The sequence below is a fragment of the Pteronotus mesoamericanus genome, unplaced genomic scaffold (genome assembly GCF_021234165.1).
Source record: "Pteronotus mesoamericanus isolate MK-2021 breed Mesoamerican mustached bat unplaced genomic scaffold, CSHL_Meso_final contig_130, whole genome shotgun sequence".
Taxonomy (NCBI): Eukaryota; Metazoa; Chordata; class Mammalia; order Chiroptera; family Mormoopidae; genus Pteronotus; species Pteronotus mesoamericanus.
The window spans coordinates 2309690-2324951 of record NW_026555060.1 but is presented as its reverse complement, the minus strand read 5'-3'; positions in this window follow the sequence as shown (position 1 = coordinate 2324951).

Genomic DNA, 15262 nt, shown 5'->3' with positions numbered 1-15262 from the left:
TATTGTTTTTTTTCTATTTATTACCTGGTCCTATTATCTTTTTGTTTCTTTAAGATTTTCCCCTTTTTCTTATAATGTTAACTATTAGTATATAAGGTCTGTCCAGGAAAAGTCCAGCTATTGTTAGTATAAAGAAAATGGTTTGCGCAACATTGATGCAACCTGGCAACCAAGGAGAGTGGACTGGAATATGCATGTGTGAACAATGATGACTTCACTGTACTAGTCAGTGAAGTCATCACTAGAGGCTGGTAGATGCCTTTGAGTCAGCATGTGTACTTTGTGACCATCACATTCAAAATGACTGAGCAAGTAGAGCAACAAATCTGCATTAAATTTTGCCTTAAACTTGAACATTCCTCTGCAGAAACTATTCAGATGATTCAGAAGGCTTTCAGGGATGATGCAATGAGTACAGTGCAAATAAAGGTGTAGCACAAATGCTTCAAAGATGATTGAGAATGTGTTGAAAGTGATCCACATTCTGGAAGGCCTGCAACAAGCAGAGCACCTAAGAATGTTGAATGTGTATGGGCTGCAATCAATGAAGGTCAGCGACTGACAGTGCAAGAACTACAAGCTGATTTGGGGATTCCAAAAACTACTGTATCTGAGATTTTGATGCAGGATCTTGGCATGAAGCATCTCATGGCAAAATTCATTCCGTGGCTTCCAGAAGGAACATTGTGCTGCATTTGCTAATGACTTGATTCAAACTGCTACCAACGAACCAGATTTCCTCAAGAAGGTTATAACTGGAGATGAATAATGAGTCTACAGCTATAATCTGGAAATGAAAGCCCTATTGTCCCAGTGGAAGTTGCCTGGCTCTCTGTACCCAAAGGAGGTACAGCAAAGTCACAGCAAGATCAAGACCATATTAACTGTGTTTTTTGATTGGGAAAGTGTTTTTCATCACAAGCATGCCCCTCTAGGCCAAACAATTAATAAAGAATACTACCTCAATGTTCTTCATCAGTTGAGAAATTCAACACAATGAAAACAGCCACAGTTATGGGCAAGTGGTGACTGGCAGCTTCTTTACAACAATGCACCTGCTCATGCATCACATCTTGTGCAAGTTTTTTTTTGGTGAAACATCAAATCACTCAAGTGACTTAACCCCGCTACAGCTCAGATTTGGTACCCTGTGACTTCTGGATTTTCCCAAAACTAAAATTACCTTTGAGAGGGAGGAGACTTCAGACCATCAGTAAGGCCCAAGAAAATACAATGGGGCAGATGATGGCAATTGGGAGAATTGTGTAAGATTCCAAGGTGCCCACTTTGAAGGGGACTGAGTGTCATTGCCCTATGTACAATGTTTCTTGTATCTTGTATCTTCTTCAGTAGATGTGTCTCTTTTGCACAGCACACAGCTGGATACTTTCTGGATGGACCTTGTACAGCCATCCAAAGAATCAGTCAGTTGTACGGAGAAGGTAGTAAATGTGGCAGTATATTTTCATGGCATTTATGTAACTTACCTTTAGAGAATAAGTAATATAACAAATGCTGATATTAATGACATTTTTTTCAGATGGATTGAGGCCCCTTGTTACTCATAATATCTAAGATACTTGTGCACCTGGGAATTACCATACACCTCAAATATATATGCAGCTCATTCAGCATAGCATTTCTGTGAAAAGAAAGACATATAGGAAGTGGATATGATACAGGGAATTAGATATGACAAGAGACAATAGGAGAGTTTTTCTATTAGATATTAATTTTAATAACATCAAGTAATTGACATTATTGGCTAGTAAAATGAATAGACAGACTCTCATTTAACTTGATACCACACATGTTTTTAAACACTTTTCTGACAATAGGAATAGTTTTAAGTTTTGTGGGGCCAGAAGCTTATAAAATTCATGGGGCCACCCTTTTAAAACAGTAATGCACAACAGTATGATGATTGCAGAGGGGGGGTGGCATATAAGGAAAATAAATGGTAATGGAAAAAATAAATAAAAAAGAAAAAGAAAAAATAATGTGCAATTGTGTACTGAAGTTAGGTTACAAAAGTGAATATTTATTTAGCATAAAAATTAAATAAAATATTACAGAGGTAATGCAACACAAATGTTACAATATTTATAAAAATAACGTCCTGCCTTTTTATATGAAGACAATTTGTAACAACATTTTCTTTTTTAAAAGATTTTATTTATTTATTTTTAGAGAGAGGGAAAGGGAAGGAGAAAGACAGGGAGAAAAGCATCACTGTGTGGCTGCCTCTTGTGTGCCCGCAACTGGGGACCTGGCCCACAACCCAGGCATGTGCCCTGACTGGGAATCAAATGAGCAACACTTTGGTTCACAGGCCAGCACTCAATTCACTGGGCCACACCAGCCAGGGCTGTAAAATCATTTTCTATCAAAGGATAGAAAGATAATTTAATCTTTCTTCAGAATTACTAATAACGTGTTTGTTATTAATGGCTAGAAAATTATCTTTTAGTTTCATAACTTACTAGAAAATTCATGTAAATTTTTAGGGTTGTGTATTTTGGGGTGGTCTTGCATACATTCTAGAACCCTGTGGATGCCCTAAATGGACTCCCCTGAGAGATCAGCAGTTTCTTCTGCCATCACAACCCCCACAGGTTTTTACAACCAGGTGTTATGAGGCTTTATCCCCTGTGCTGGAATCCTGAGTTGCATGGTCTGTCATGGGCTGGCATTGCTTCCTCCCCAGTTGTTCTGGTTTTTATCTGCATCTGAATGTGGGACTACCCAGTCCACCAACTGCTTCCTGGCCACATGTCTTCTCTGCCCCTCCTACCAGTCTTGATGAATGTTTCTTCTTTAACTCCTTGATTGTCAAACTTCCATACAGTTTGATTTTCTGGCAGTTCTGGTTGTTCTCTGTTTTTAGATTGATTGTTATCCCTCTCCTGGTTGTGTGAGGAGGTGAAGTGTATCTACCAATGCCTCCATCTTGGCTGCAAGTGTCAGTATTTATTTATCTACTGATCAACAGTTCTCTATCTGCATCAAAGAGTTCCCTCTCTGGAACACTATGGCTTAGGTACTATCTCCATAGCTGGCAGACCCTGTGGAGCACAAATGTTGAATTGCTTGTCAACCTACTGTAGTCATGTAGGTCATATATTCCAGTTTCTAGAAAAACAGCTTTCCACATTGATTAATCACTTAAGCCTATAACTACAGCTAAAATCTTAAGTTGTGAGTTCCCCATGTTTTTATAAATGAGGAATATTGTGTTTGCAGTTCAGTTTTGTGTCATTGGATTAAATGGGAAAATTCACAAATGCTTGTTATAAATGGCTTTATTTTATGGTATTACTGCTCCTCTTTCTTCTTCCTTCTAAATGTGTTTTCTTTCCTCTACCAGGCCAGTGGTTGTTAATCTTGGTTGCAGTACAAGATCACTGGAGTACTTAAACAAACAAGAACAACAACAAAATCCCTCATTTCCTAGGCATACCCCTAAGTATCTGAAACTCTTAACAAATGGGCTAAATAATTTTGGTGCACAATGAGAACTGAGAACCACAGTACCAAACATCAGGGCAAGATATCTCTAGTCTAAGCTTCAGCAGTTCTGTTACTGGGCTAGTATTTAAAAAGAGGAAACAGAGCCAGGATTGTGTGTCCCCATCTATAAGCATCATAGCTACACCTATAGGGAGGACAGGTCTTTAAAAATGAGTATTTATTTTCCATAAATACAGTTGGTTCCATTTCAGCCATTGACAAGGTAAATTCAATATTGATTAACAACAACAATAGCAGTAACAAAAATTTGTTACCAAATACCATATTGTAAATCAAATAGAATTCCTATTATCTTGGTTATGGTGAAAGGCAAAGCGGGTGTAGATAAACTAATCAACATAGTGCTTCAAATGCAGAAGATTATTTGAGATAGTCACTTCATTCTATCTTCCTATCTCAACTTGATATTTATTCTGAGGGATTAAACTAATACTTATTGATGAATGAAATGGTCTTACCATGAAAAAAAAAAAAGAGTGGTGACTGGAAATGGGGAAAAGCCTTCTTACTGATTTGGGAAGTAACAAAGACAGGTGAATGATGAAGAAATACAACACAGAAAATATAAGCCAGTTGAAATCATGAGTCTATAATTTGGATACTAGACTTGAGCAAGGAGTATAGTGTAGATTCTGTGCTTGAAAGGAGGTGAAGGAAATTTTTGGCTTGGCCAAGCAAGCTCCTTGGAGTCTCCCAGAACCAGCTTTTAAAACTCTTTAGAATTGAAATTATAGAGTTGTTTGGTTAAGGTCATGCTCTTTGATTCACCAGTGTCTACAAATTTTAAAAGGCAATCTAAACTGCCCAAGTGTCTCACGAGAAATGACATTGCTTTTTAACTCATACACCGAAAATGAGGATTTCTCTGTATCCATTCTACAAATATAAAACTCTATAAATCTAAAACAGTTATAAAGAACCTTATACTAGCACCTTCACCAAACACATTTGCAATATTTTTTTTGATACATTATAAAAACATCCAAAACTGTTTGGCTTTTAAGAGCACTTAACTAGAAGTCACAAGTAAGTCACCTGAGTTTTCTGTTGTAAATCTGACCTTGGCAGATTTGGGCTATCCCAGAGGAAGAAGAAACGTATCACTCTGGCTTGGCTGCCTGAACAACTCTATTGTGATCTCATAGATCCAGCTGGTCTCTCTACTTTTTTCCTTTTGTAAGAATTCAGCTAATATTTTAACAAATTTGTTAAATATTAAATTGTATAAAGGTACAATAGGTCATTTCACTCTGCAATACATCTTTTGAGTTCTAGAACAGATGTTTTTTCCATTCTCTCTGTCAAGGCAGTTTTGCCATTGGCTATTAAAAGGAATGTGTTCATGAATACTGTGGTAAAACGGATTAAGTTGAGAATAAACACTAAATGAGGTAGAGTGGGATAAAAATTTAGAAATATTAGAACAAGAGCAAAGCTGTCTGTAGTAATAGTTATTTGTTAAACTGGTTGTACAAAGGGGAATACAGAGCTTGCGGTGGGGCAGAGAAAAAAACAATGGCATTCTGGCTCTGTGTAGGCAAATTTCCCACCCTCTCTTGGCTTTTGAGTGTTTGCAAATTCCCTGGGCACCATGCAACTTGAACTAGTTTGTCCTTCTTGCCATTTTTCCTGTTTTTTTTCACTTCCATTGCTTTCATGTTCCTTGAATGTTAAGTTGTAGATGTGTAAGAGAGGTGTTTGCACATCCTTTCATTCTTCAGCTTGGTATTAAATACCTTCCACATGCCAGACGCTATGCAAGTGTACTAGGTTTATTGAAGAACGGAGGAGTTGTGGGAGGTTATTTGAATTTTTTCTCTGTATACAGTTTAAGCCCGGGGGATGATGACTAAAAAGTTTAATGAGATTTTGGAAACAACTCAGGTCTCTTCATTTTTGTGATGATCTGATCATTTGGTGAGAGAATGAAGATGAAATAATAGTACTAATGTGATGTCTACAGTAACAGTGTATTAAAGCTCTAAGACTACATTAACAGCATATTAAAACTCTCCAAAGGCAATATAAAGGAGCCCAAGTTGCATCTGCCACCGAGATTCATATAAACACAAGAATACTTAATGAATTAATACAGTGGGTGGTCTGAAGATATCTATTTGCATAAACTGATTAGTATGGGAGAGGTTGACTGCCAGAGGAAAGCAGAATGGGGTAAAATGGGGATGCAGAGGGCAGCAAGGTGGTTGTTTTAAGTACAGTCATACCTTGGCACTCATTGGCTCCACTACTCATCAAACCCTGTACGCGTCACAAATATGTTTCAGCATTTGGTGCTTGTTCGGGACACCTTGCACTTGCTAGAACTTGTAGAGTCACAACGCTGCCCTGCAATAGAAAATGCTTCATTGTTTGGTACTCATGGGTTTCAGCACTCTTGACGAGTTCTGAAACAAATTAACGATGAGTACCAGGTACCACTCTATTTGTCTCCTGGCACAATGTTATGAACTCATTTCTGAGACTTATGGAAAGACAGAGACTTCAAGCAAAATCTTGACCATGGGACAACAGGAGGGCTTCTTTGGCAACACACAGGTAGCCAGAGATGAGAGAGTAGTAGGAAAAATATTCCCTCACCTCTGCCCAAACACAGCATCCTGAGGTTGGTAATGTCAGGAGAATCACGAGATGGTAGTCTTGGCACAATTATTAGAATACTTTTTGTGCTTCCCACTATAGTTTCAAAGTTAAGGCAATCTCAAATAACTTGATAGACAATGGACATGGATGAGTGAGTAGGAGCAGGAAGAATGGGTCAGATTCCAAGTAGTTAATGTGGCTGACAGAATGGTTGTGACACCTGTGACACACTCTTTGAGCATTAGGAAGCAAAAATAGGTGAAACTTCATAGGGGTAGTAAGTCTTTTAAGGTACAAGTCATTATTATTAATGTGAATTTGGATTATACATATCTGCAAAGAGTGTTTATATAGAAAGACAGAACCATTCAACCTGTTTTGATATGGTTATCTTTTTTTGGTTTTCTTACTCTTTTCATGAGAGAGATGTATTCAAAGAGCCTCAGTATTCCCCTAACTCCTTAACTCCCATCCGAAAACAAAAGCACTGTCTTCACTTCTGGAAGCATTTGAAAATTAAGCCTCTTTCTTTGCCTTCAAGGAAAAACAGATCAGCTCTTTAGTAGTTGTCATTTAGATCTGGTTTAATGTGCCATCAAAGTCTATTAAGAAAGCAAAGAGGAGAATTGTGTAGGAGATGGGAATGGAAGGATTAAGAAGCTGTGACAGAAAAGGCAGAAAACTACAGATCGGAAAAAGTGAAGACATTAGTCCAAAACCTGGAAAACTACCCTGAAACATTTGTCCAAGAAACAGAGATGGAGGCTGGGGGAGACAGAGACAAGTGCCACGTTGGTGAACCTGAAAAGACCACTGTGAGGGGCATGCCAGTTTGAAGTTATAAACAACAGTAAAATCACACCCCCCCCAAACTTAGTGACTTAAAACAATAACCATTTATTTTTTTCTCCCTAGGTTATAGGTAGGCAGGTGGACACTGATGTCCTGAGGCAGGTAGGCTTGCTCAGCAGTCTGCCTTTAGCTCTTAGGTTCACTGGAACTGGTTGATTGGGGAGAGCCTTGGCTGGGATGACTGCTTATGTGTCTATCACACCTCTCTAGTAAGCTGGTCCTGACATATTCTCACAACACAGGGGTCCAAGAGAGGAAAAGGAAACACACAGGTACTTTTTTTCATCTGTGTTTGAGTTAGGCTTACACTTCCCATTGGACACAGCATGTCACATAGTCAAGTCCAGTGTTACCTGTGGAGGGCACTATCTAAGGCATGTGTACAGAAAGGTGGCATTATTCAAATTTCCAGGTGCCATTTGAGAAGCTGACCCCTTTTTTTTACACAAGAGAGAACATCTTACCACCTGCACTAAGGACCTAACCAGGTGTTCCTACCAACCATAGCATTGACATAGCAAAAAGCTAGGTTTGGTTGGCACCTGTGTCGCACTTTTGCCTTCAGCCCATGATGTTTAGGTTTTGGTTACAATGTTTGGATTAAAATAGTTTAGTAGAAAGCTGTCCAGGTAATGATATAATCCTAAAATACATTAAAATTTTTATCTCATACTTTTGAATGGTTGTAAAACCTTTGTTTCATTACTTCATAGTTTTGAGGCAAAACTCCTTGCTGAAAGACATTTTTCTTGTTCTTTCCATTGAGAGCAAAAGCATAATATTAAGTATCATCTTGGGCTGGCTTCTCATTGACTTTGATATAAATATTTTCAATGTTATACAAATGTGTGCAACTGATGCATATCATCCATTTATTACCCAGAAAACTATTTATAAGAATATTTTAAAAGGTAAGAAAAATGTTTAAACTAGTCATAAAACATAGAAATAAAAAGTTACATCTACAACAAAAATATAGATGAATGTTCATACAATATATAATATTAGAAAAAGAGTAGTTCCTTCCAGTATATTATATACAATCTGGTACTTTTCTTTAAAAATTGAAAGCAATAAAAATGAACAACATATTTTTAGGCATATGTAGAAAATAAAACTTTATTTTTTAAAAAGCAGGAGAGTGATATGCAAGAGATTCAAGTTAATAGTTACCATGAGTAGAAGTTGAAGAGGGATAGAATGAAGGAGAATTATAGGGATATATAAGTTTCTGTTAAAATTCTAGTTTTCATGATGGGTAGTGGTGTACAAAAGCCAACTATTATTAAAAATATATTCATACATATATATCAAGGAAAATCATACGTAGACCACTGGTACTTAAAAGAAGGTTTAAATGGTCAAGACAAATTACTTCATTTTGAATATATAGATGTCATATATATATGTTGGTTACTATTTACTTGAAATACACCCCCCCCCCTCTTGAGGTCTGTCCAGAAAAAATTCAGCCATTGTTAATATAACAAGAAAGGTTTTAATGACATCGAGGTAATCTGGCAGCCAAGGAGAGTGAACTGAATGCATATGTGTGAACAAAGATGACTTCACTGTAGTAGTCATTGGAGGCAGTACATGCTGTTGAATGAGTACATGTACCATATGGCCATAACATTCAAAATGACTGAGTGAGTAGAACAATGAATCTGCATCATATTTTGCATTAAGCTTGAACATTCCTCCATGGAAACTATTTGGGTGATTCAGAAGTCCACAGCTATGGGCAATTGGTGATTGGCAGCTTCATCACAACAAAGCACCTGCTCATGCATTATGTCTTGTGCAGTGTTTTTTCACAAAGCATCAAATTACCCAGATGAATCAGCCCCTCTATAGCCCAGATTTGGTACCCTGCAATTTCTGGCTTTTCCCAAAAGTAAAATCACCTTTGATAGGGAAGAGATCTCAGACCATTGTAGAGATTCAGGAAAATACTAGGGGGCAGCTGATGGTGATTGGGAGTGTATGGTGTGAGATCCCAAGGTGCCTACTTTGAATGGGATTGAAGTGTCATTGCCCTATGCACAATATTTCTTGTATCTTCTTCAGTAAATGCCTCTATTTTTCATATTGCATGGCTAGATACCTTCTGGACAGACCGTTGTATATCCCTAACTCTTTTAAAAGTACTTTCACTTTTTTCCCTAATGCCTTTGAAAATATGGATTTGCCATATATAAAATATTCTATATAAACTACCTTTAAAATTCATTGATCTCTAACTATAGCAAGCACCAAAACTATCAATACCAATGATTACAACCCTTATTCCCTTTTTAATTTGTACCAGAGCTATGGTACAGAAAAACCTACCGGTAAAATATGAATTTTATAACCTTGGTTTATCTCTACATTAGCCATTCTATGACAGTAATACACACAATGTTAGTTTTCAGCATTCTAGCACTGGCTGCCATGACCAATGAACTTGATAATAGTTGTAGCAAGTTTATTTTTTTTAGGTTTTAGAATAACAAGGGGAAAGATTAAGTCGGTTACTATTTACTTGAAATTTCTATTTAAAACAACAAAAAAAGGGAATGTAAGCAAAGTGTTTACAAATGATTACAAACACGTCAGCAGGACAAATAGGAATCTAAAAAGTGAATCAACACTGACTTCCCATTGATTGAATTACATGAATTTTATCCCAGGCATGGGGAAAGGTATCCTCACCACACAATCCCAAATAAATGAGAAGGAGATGAGTGCTGTGACAGACCAGAAAAAAACAAAACTGAGCATTCACCCTGAAGGCAGCGGCAGATGTTTCCTTTCAAAGATGATTACAACTGGGAAGCAATTAGTGACAGGTCCTACAGAGAAGTCCCTCATTTAGAGGATGCTTTAAAAGAACCTATTTAGAGAGGCACAACTGTCCCTGTGTGATACTAAAATTAGGCTGAATTAATTCCTCGAGGTTTGCCCAAAAGGAAGACTCGAGTGAAAAAGCAGCCTGGGAATTTGAACATTGTGAATTACACAACAGAAGAAGCCTGTTTTATAGAATTGTTACTCAGCGGTTCATAAAGGTCACTGGAAATAGGGCAATAATGGGAGAGGTGGGACACGATGTTTAAGAGCTCTGCTTGAGAAGATTGCTTTCATTTTTGAAACATCCACTCTTTTTTTAGGAAAGAATACAGATGTGTTCTAGACTTCCAAAGGGTCTCCCTCCTGGAATTCCATGCCCTTTTTATTGCCCTCAAATACATCCATATACACTATTTTTTATATATATATAATGTATGTAAATGTATGTAAAATATGTTCATATTTATATGTATTCATATAGGAAGTCATTCTCTTCTCAAAGACTATGATGACTTACAGTTGAATGACTAGATTAAAAAAAATTACTCCCCTTTTTGAGTCTGTGTGACCTAAGTGAACGTGATATTAAATATTGGGTGGCAAAAAAGTCCATTACGTTTTTTTCTGTAAAAATAAAAGACACACTTTTCATTTTCACAAGTAACTTTATTGATTTGGATATTTTGAATATGTTAGCTATTTCCCACTATTGGCTTCTAGTGGGTAGAGGCCAGGGGTGTGGCTAAACATCTTCTAATGCACAAGATAGCCCCACAGCAAAGAATTATTTGGCCAAAATGTCAATAGTAGCAAGAAACTTTGCAAACCACTTTTGACACATTCAATCAGTCACAGCACCTTCTCACTGCACAATTTTTTTGTGTGTTTCATTTGCATTTTCACCTTTCTTGAATTAATAAAACATGATATGCCAAAAATGTTGCATATTTTCTTCTATATTCAATATTAAAATGGCTGCATAAAATTTCACCAATTTTGATATATTTTTTTTTAATGCACACTAATATGACAGCTGTCACAATACAATATAACAAAATTGTTTTGAATGAACTTAAAGAAAACTCCACACTGCTAGAGCTATGGTACAGAAAAAACATAATGGACCTTTTGTCCAACCCAATATGAGCTTTCTTAGGCTCATCTTACTGACTTAAAACAAAATAAAATTGATGGCTCTTGGTAGGAGATGCATAAAATGCCTTGATTCTTCTTGTATCAAGCACTTGGTAACTCCAGAGAGCAGAGCACTAAACATAATAATGAGACACCAGAGTATCTGGTGGCCCTATAGACTCTGCCCAGGCAGAGGAACATGGCTGCTTACTTGAGAGGAGCCCTCTCAAGTGCAGAGCCCAGAGCGGAAATCCTCACTGCCTGTTGTATGCTTTACCCTCAGTTACCCTTATAGCTTTTTCTCTCACTTCTCTTTTTTTTGAGTGCAGGAAATTAAAATAATTGCAATTGTTTTGGAGTTTTTCTATTTCAGTTCTGGAGGTATTTGCTCAACAGAGTCTTCATCAGCTATATTGGAACAATATAGATACAGAGTACACTTACATTTCAATAGTAAATGCATCTTTCAGAAATAATTTTTTAAACTTTTTAAGCATGATAAGGACATTCGTAGAGAGAAGTGAAAAGACAATGGCTTGGTGAAAGCCAGCCATCTGGGTCTCTGTGTTCCAGGCTAGCTCCCCCAGGGCGAGCACTTTGGACTCATGGGAGTGTTTTTTATCTCTTTGCCAATGATTGAAGGTCAGTTTAAACCTACTCACAGGAGCTGATTGTTAAAGTTTCAACAGTCAATTTTGCAAGCCAAAATTGTGTTAAACTCAGACATTATTAAAAATTAACATATAAACTTATAATTAAATAATTTATATCTAAAACAAAATACTAAGACCTCACTGCTTTCTAATTATTATTTTTTATGCTTTTCTATGCTTCAGAAGTTATCTATATCTGTTATATGTGCATGGAGGAAATATTGTAAAATGTGCTCCTGTACTCATTCTCACTGTGTTCAAGGGTATGCCCTAGACTGCTGAACCCCAAAATTCACCAATATGATTTATCTCCCACTCTCTGAAATGTATGTATCTTGTATATCTTCAACTGATTAATGTGATGTCACTTATATAATGGATCAATAATAAAAGAGAAATAATAAAAAGAAAGCAAATGAAAATGGTGAAAGTAAGAGAAGAGACATAGTTCATTCCTACTATATTTTTATCCATAAATGTATCATCTTCAAGAATCTCATTCTTTTTCTGTTGTGAGAGCCTTCATTTTTGGGTTCAAGGACCCAGTAGATTGACAAAATATGCTATTTGCTGTTGTATAAGTATAAAATTAAATTCAAATCTTAGAGGTTTATGTAATGTGACTTTAGGCAAGTTTCATTAACTAACCTTTGACGCTCAGTTTTCTCCTTCATAAATGGAGAAAAGGTCTGCTTGCAGAGTTTTTGTAACCTTGAGACATATACATATAACATGCCTAGGACTGAGCTTGGTATTCATTTATTTGTTAATTCTCACATTCGACAAATGTATAATGAGCACCTTCTACGTGCCAGGCATTATGTTAAGTTCTACAATGTACTTAAATTACTGAGAAATAAACTTCGTATATTTCTGGTATAGAATAAGTGGTAACTATTAAAAGACTAGAAAATATACTTCAGAAAGAAGCTTAATGACTTCAGGAGGAAGTAATGGGATGTGAGAATCAATAGTAAGCAGCAAAATTATGCAAACTTATTCATTCTCCTCAATAATTGAAGAAATGAAGAACAAATGAGGGAAGTAAACACTTTCTAATGCTATTAATGTTCTAGGGGAGATCATAAACATTGAGACACTCTAGGTATTAGAAAATATTAAACCTGACTATAAATGTTAACTCGGTTTACTTTCCAAGTAAACACTAGAAGAATACAAATAGAATATTTAATATTTTCCACCTAGTATCAAGTTTCTTTCTACAAAAGAAAGACAAGAGTTAAAAACTCGTAGAAATCAGAAACACTAAAATGTCACCTACATATTGACAGTGGAAAATTTTAAACTCAGGTGCCTGGTGTTGAGACAGCATTTGAGGACCATGAAGAAAGACTAGGAGAACCTCAGCATTGTTGAGCAAGAGCCTTCACATTGTGAATTTGATTAATAGAAACCATTGTATATAAAATATTTTAAGAAAAACTTCTACAAAAAATATGAAGATACTATCTTTCATATTTGTTAAAAACATTTCTACAAAGCAGTGATTGGATCTGAGATGCTTTTGATATAATAATTTGATCAATAGAAATAATAAATATTTTTATGCATTTCCCTGTTTAATAAAAGTTTTTTAAACTCATGGACAAAATTACTCTTTATCTATTATATGACAAAAGTAATTGAAATGTTTATAAATTTCACAAAGTATATTGCAATATATTAGTACATTCTCCCACCCAAATACTAACTAGGCCTGACCCTGCTTAGCTTCTGAGATCAGACAAGATCAGGCACGTTCAGGGTGGTGTGGCCGTGGGCTATTAGTACATTCTCTTAACACATTGTTACCTACAACTATTTCACCTACTAAAAATTGTTTCACTTAACTGACTTTTATTTAATACATTTTATAGAATAACAACATTCCTCATTTTCTCTGTAAAAGATAAATCTGATTCCTATAGCCTCCTGAGTGCTTATAGCTTGTAATCTACTCTTACATATTTATGTATTGTACTACAGCTCCCACTTGTTCAGTTAGAGTTTTATTTGTTCCCAAATATTTAATGCCAGTTGTATTTATCTTGACATAATTTGATTAAATATTTACGTAAAACATTGAAATATAAATGGGAAACAGAAGAGAGATATTTTTATGAAAATTAAATGAATGCTTTCCCAATAAAGAGAAACAGCTGAAAATAATGTGAAATTAAGTGTAGGTAAGATACATAGAAAAGATTGCAAAACCATGGAAACCTAAAAGGATATTAGCATGTTTTTTGCTCCACTGCAGTATTTAAAGGATACTAAATTCCTGCATCCTTTAAAAGAACTAAAACTGGAAATCTTAGTCAATCTTATAAGTGTGGTTAATGCAATAAAGGACAGGTGAAATTTCCATCAGTGAACATATTCCATCAAGGGAGTAACTTCCATTTTACATCAAAAGACTGGAAATTGAATGCATAATTATTTATTTTAAGTTAACATAAAATAAAATATTTATGATACCTGTAATTTATTATTGTTTGCTAAGTTAAATCCTTTTATGATTAATCAGTTAACTGTCAGACTCATTTGAATTGGTTAAAAGTATGTCTATTGTACATTATATGTTAATTTGACTTCATAAAATGCAACGTTGATACATTTTGGTAAGTTAGTAAGTCACTTGCTTTTGATTCTGACTCTCAACTGGATTTCAGTCTTCTGGTTGAACTTAATGATGGTTTATGTAAAGCTGGGATACAATTTCAACTTTATCATGGATAGTTTTAATGTATGAAGACCGCATGGCCAAATGAACTTTTTCTGTTGGCAGTTTTTGCACTGTACACCCTTTTCCTATGATTATAGTATAATGTATTAGTTATTTCCACTATTACTTGTGAATTCTAAAGCCTTTTTCTCCAACATACACATATGACTTTACTCTCATTTTACCAGCAGGAGCTGACTTGCAATCAGCTAGTTGGAAGAAGAATTGCAGCAGGCCTCAGTTTTGCTGGGGAACACAACAATGGTTAGTTTTGCCTGTATAAGGAAAAAGAAGTCTACCTGAGGCCATCTTCCTAAATTACTACTGAATTACAAAATGTTCACTTGCATGATTTAGGGTGTATATATGAGTGTTCTTCTAATATAATTCTGTCTTGTCATTTTATTACAGCTGATAGCATCTCAAGCATGGAGGAGTGATTTGAAAACTCAACGGCTTATGGCAGCCCAGCGTAGTTTATTCAAAATTCAGAAGGTTAATAGCAAGCATGTGGGTGCCGTTTGTTCTGAAAAATCAAGGGGCTCAGTTAATATTAAATACACTGTATTTATACTTAACCAATTACAGTATTACAAGAAAACCTGACTTCTTCCAGAAGGAGACTACTTCACAGGTTTTACAGCCAAGTATAGGGTGGGAGAATTACCAAATGCTGGAGTGTCAACTCTAAAGTTTAACTCCTGAATCACCAGGCTAGGAACAGCTTTATCAGCTGTCTATGTTGATTTAACAATCAAAATTATTCTCATATGGCCCAAAGCCAGTCACTGCAGAGAGCTGGAGAGCTACAAAAACTGACATTTACAAGTATTTCACATTAGCATTTCTTTTTCAAAAATTGGAATTTTGGCTTAATTTTGAAAACAAATTATGCTAGACATATTAGTGATTCTTATATCTTCATCCTCAT